The 5,364-nt window shown below is 32.8% G+C and overlaps 1 pseudogene; it reads left to right on the top strand.

Annotated features, from left to right (window-relative positions):
* Positions 1-4,671: 4,671 nt before the first annotated feature.
* Positions 4,672-5,033, top strand: LOC118009159 (annotated as a pseudogene).
* The last annotated feature ends 331 nt before the right edge of the window (positions 5,034-5,364 follow it).

Below are 5,364 nucleotides of genomic sequence, written 5' to 3'. Positions count from 1 at the left end.
TATTAGTCTTCTTGGATATTTAAAGCTTTTCTTAAGTTATTTTTCTATTTATATTTTCTCAGATAACTAAGATAACTAATTAGAATGAAATCTTCAAATTTATTGAAATGAATGTGTGAAAATTATCTCTTTAAGCTATTAAATTAATCTTATAAATGTGGTTATGTTTTCCTCATTGTAAGTTTTGTCTATTTGTGGACATTTTCTTCATTAAGATTTTATCTATTTTATTATTACAAACCAATAACTTTTAAATAGATTTGTCAAGATAACTGTTTTCAAGTTAATCATTTTTTGTGTTTATAGTCAATAATTCCCTATTCCTATGATATTTGATCTCTATTAGAGTTATTTTTACTACTGAAATTTAAGTTTTAATTCATTTTTATTATATTAATGTGATTAATTAAAACAATTGGTTATTATATCTTTTATTAAAAGCAAATCTGAATTTTCCTTACACTATATATTGCTTTCTTTCTATTATAAAAAATTCAGTTTTATTGGGATATAATTGACATATAAAATTGTATTAGTTTAAGGTGTACAACATATTGATTTGATATATGTTTATATTACACAATGATCACCATAATGAATTTAGTTTATCTATCACTTCACACACATAGTTAAAATTTTTATCTTGTGATAAGAACTTTAAGATCTACTCTCTTTACAGCTTTTCAATATACAATACAGTATTGTTAACTATTGTCATCACGCTGTACATCACATCCACAGAAGTTATTTATTTAATTAATTAATTAATTAATTATTTAAAAAAAGATTTTATTTATTTATTTGACAGAGAGAGACAGCGAGAGACGGAACACAAGTAGGCAGAGAGGGAGAGGGAGAGGGAGAAGCAACTCCCCGCTGAGCAGGGAGCCTGATGTGGGGCTCGATCCCAGGACGCCAGGATCATGACCTGAGCCAAAGGCAGATGCTTAATGACTGAGCCACCCAGGCAATATCTTAATATTGCTCTTAGAAAAGTAAAACAAGGGCCACCTGGGTGGTTCAGTCATTAAGAGTCTGCCTTTGGCTCAGGTCATGATCTCAGGGTCCTGGGATCGAGCCCTGCATCTGGCTCTCTGCTCGGCAGGAGGCCTGCTTCTCCCTCTCCCATTCCCCCTGCTTGTGTTCCTTCTCTCACTATATCTCTCTCTAAAAAATAAATAAAATCTTTAAAAAAAGAAGAAGTAAAACAAAATAAGATCCTAAAATAGGAAATAATAGAAATTTGATGACACAATGATAATTATTTGCAAATGAATAGGATTTTCTACCGAAAATATCAGAGACAATCAACTGCAAAGCCATTAGAGATGATAAGGCACTTTATAAAGATACATGCTGAATACAATTACATTTAAATATGCATCTTTTTTTTTTTTTGGACAAACATCTTTATTTAAGAAATCAAATAAATAGATGGGGTAAAAAATTATGGTAGCAACTTCACACAAGGGTATGAGACCAAACTTAGAACTACTTGCTCAAGTTATTCAGGATGGTACAAAATTAAGTGCTCACAATTAGCACAGAAAATATCTGGTTATAGTACTTGTTTTTAAATGGACATTTACTAGTTTACAGTAAGATCCCACTTGTTAGGGACCACTCCCCACCCCGTTGGTGTACAACCTAAAAAAGCTAAGAATGCAAATGTTAATGTAATATAAACTTTTCTTTGTTTACAATTCCAGAATTACAACTTCTTTGTAGTAAAACTATCAACAGGTTCACTTACTTCAGTTTACTGTCGGAGGGAAAGGCAATATAAGAACTGAAAGTTTGTATCTTTTGATGATCCTCACCCATTTCCACCACCCCCTGCTTCTGGTAACCACCAATTTTTCTATGAGTTCGTATGGAAGTATAGAAGATATTTTCAGGATACCTTGCTAGCAAAAACACGTTTTCTGCTTTTTTATGAGACTACCAGTGGAAGGTAATTACTATCAATTAATCAGTTTGTTTCCTAGAATTTTAATGTTATTGATACTACTGAGTCCATACAAACACTTAACAAAAAACGATAAGATCCTTCATAGAATTTGGAAGTAGATGTTGTTTCTTTTTGCTATTTAATTATCCCTTTCTGTGTTATCCTTCTACTCTTTGTAAAGTTCAGTTTTATTTCTTCAGATAACAAAACATTTCTTCTACCTCTTAAAGAGTCAACCATTTAACATTGCTTTTACTTCAATCTGTAAATTTGAAAGTCTCATTTATTGAGAAATATTATCATTATTATTGCCTAGAAAGGAAGAAAAAAAGTGTTACATACTTTCTATATGCTCTTGTTTTTATTAACTTAATCCTTTTTTGAATATGAGTCTAAAATAAAATTTATAAATCATATAATCAAAAGAAATCAATTTTGACTCAAGATGTTACTATAGTACAAAAAACACAACACCAACTCTATTTCTCCTATTAGAGAAAGAAAGAAAGAGAAAAGGAAGGAAGGAAGGAAGGACGGAAGGACATCAAAGAATGACCAAAATAAACTTATAAAAAGTAAATACTGGATAAACAACAGAATAAGGGAATAGAAGAGCATTTATAAATAATAAATATACATAGTGGAATTTGAGAACTTATTCTATCCCTCCAACATACACACACACACACACACAAATTAATTCATATAAGAACCAGATACCATGAAACACCACCACCATCTGAGGATAACAAAGCAGTATTTATAATTAAAACTTTGGTCACTAAGATGGAAGTAAGATATTAGTTGTAGGTCTAGAAAGTTAAGTTGAGACAACAGCCATCAAAAAGAAAGAGAGAGACAAAGAAACAAAACTGAAAGAGACAGAGAAAGAGAGATAAGGTGGGGAGAGAAAAAGAAGAAGGGGGGAAGAAGAGGAGAGAAGGAGGAGGAGGAGTGAAAAGAGGAAGGAAGGAAGAAGGGAAGGAAAGAATGAAAGAAGGAAGGGAGGAAGGAAGGAAGGAGTTACAATGACTTTAGAAAATTGTCAGTTTCTTAAAAACTTAGCATATCTAGTTATTTACTCGAGAGAAAATGAATCATATATCTGTGTGAAAACATATGCATGTTTTCAGTCAGGATTTGAATCCAGGCAAACTAAAAAATATGCTAATTTATTTTTTCTTTCTTTCTTTTTTTAAAGATTTTATTTATTTATTTGACAGAGGGAGATAGCGAGAGCAGGAACACAAGCAGGGGGAGTGGGAGAGGGAGAAGCAAGCTCCCAGCGGAGCAGGGACCCCGATGCGGGGCTCAATCCCAGGACCCTGGGATCATGACCTGAGCCAACGGCAGATGTTTAACGATTGAGCCACCCAGGCGCGCCTAAAAATATGCTAATTTAAACTAACTGAATTGAATTAGTTGCTACCTAAATAAAGTTAATAATACAAATATAGAAAGTGAGTGATAGTAAGATGATCATAAGTGAGTAAAACTTTAATTTCCCAAAGATGGAAAGACATTAGAGAGTAAAGTGTGTGTGTGTGTATATATATATATATATATATATATATATATATATGTGTGTGTGTGTGTGTATATATATATATATATATATATATATGAAGAAATAGATATAAATTCATATAATGTATATTATGGAGTGATCACTTAAAGTGAATACTCCAAACATTTTTCCTTTTAAGAAAGGATCTGGGAGTCAGGGAATCATTTCAGAAACTTGTTTTTTATTTTGGTACAGTACAATTCTATATTTTTTACATTTGTATATATTTTTTGGTAATATGTGAAAAGTGTCTGAATTCTTATTATGCCCAAGCATTCAATAAAGTTTCCTTGCAAATTTGTTCTTAGTAACAGGCCTCTGTGCAGGTACTTAACAGACAAATGTGTGCACACACAGAGTATCTAATTGCGATACAAGCAAATTTTGTTTTCTTATCCTCTAAAATGTATTTTGTTCTATGCAAATTAGCATATATTCAAAGAAATATTCTAGTCAGGAAATTTTTGAGCTGCTGGAATATTACCGAAAAGGTAAATTTAGTACAATTGCCTTGCTCACTAGCCTGTTTTCGGAAGCACACCTCCTTCATTTTAAATTTTCATAGTTACGGGGTGTGTATGCATTCATTAGGCCATCTGCAGAAATAGAGGCTGAGTTGAGAGGAAGCAAAACAGTAAATATTCTAAGCTTGGGAATAGAGAGAAAAAAGAGAAAACAAGGAGAAGATAAAACTGTCTTTAGGTTGAAATTTTTTAAATGGCTCCACAAATTTACCAGCAGTAAGTCTTTTAAGGTATGGAAATTTATGAACACTAGTGCTTTTACCACAAATTACTTTTAGCGGCTTAGACGTATACACAAAACAGTTAATGGTTTGCGGAGTTCCTACCATAAATACTAGTCATTTTTACACAAGATTTAGGTTTGACACTATTATGAGAATTTGCTAAGTGACAGAAGTACGCCTGTACTCTCATCCCTATCCTTCATCGCAGCTATAGCAAAACTTCATGGCATTTACTCTAAATTCAAAACACCTTAAAAGAGATATTAAAAATGACTTTTCCTTTCCCGTTTTTGCAAAAAAAAAAAAAAAAAAAAAAGATTTTAAAAAGACATTTGTCTTGACTTAGTGCTGGGCCTTCCACGTTTGGTTTTTTCTTCTCCTGGACAGGAGGCCTCTGTAGCAACCATGTTACGCCAGATCATCAGTCAGGCCAAGAAGCGTCTGAGCGTGATCCCCCTCTTCGTATTTATTGGGGCAGGAGGTACTGGAGCAGTGTTGTGTGTCTTGGGCCTGGCATTGTTCAATCCAGATGTCAGCTGGGATAGGAAGAATAACCCAGAACCCTGGAACAAACTGTCCCAATGATCAATACAAGTTCTACTCAGTGAATGTAAATTACAGCAAACTGAAGAAAGAAGGTCCAGACTTCTAAATGAAATGTTTCACTATAAAGCTGCTTAGAATGAAGGTCTTCCAGAAGCCATCCACACAATTTTCCACTTATCCAGGAAATATTTCCCCTCTAAATGCACGAAATTGTGTTGGTGTATTGTGTTGGGGTTTACACTGAATAATAAATATCTGAAACTTGAAAAAAAAAAGACATTTGTCTTTGCAAGGAACGTCCAATTTCAAAGATGTATTATTTTATGTCCCAAACATAATATTGTCATAAAAAGTCCTCTACCCTTCCATCTATTAAGAACAAAGAAAAGCATATATAAGAGTTTTCTAGGTAGATATAGCTAATTAGCTGGACTAATCTATATAAATAGAACACAAATATAAGGCAGATGCTTTGATTTCAAAATGTAGATCTTTATTTTAATGGGCAGGTCTCTAGATTTCTAGTCTTTAGGAATATTGTCTAAACCATTG

This window comes from Mirounga leonina, unplaced genomic scaffold (genome assembly GCF_011800145.1).
Source record: "Mirounga leonina isolate KUSES-001 unplaced genomic scaffold, KU_Mleo_1.0 Mir_127, whole genome shotgun sequence".
Taxonomy (NCBI): Eukaryota; Metazoa; Chordata; class Mammalia; order Carnivora; family Phocidae; genus Mirounga; species Mirounga leonina.
Note: the sequence above shows the minus strand (reverse complement) of the source record. Positions and strands in the feature narration are given on the sequence as shown.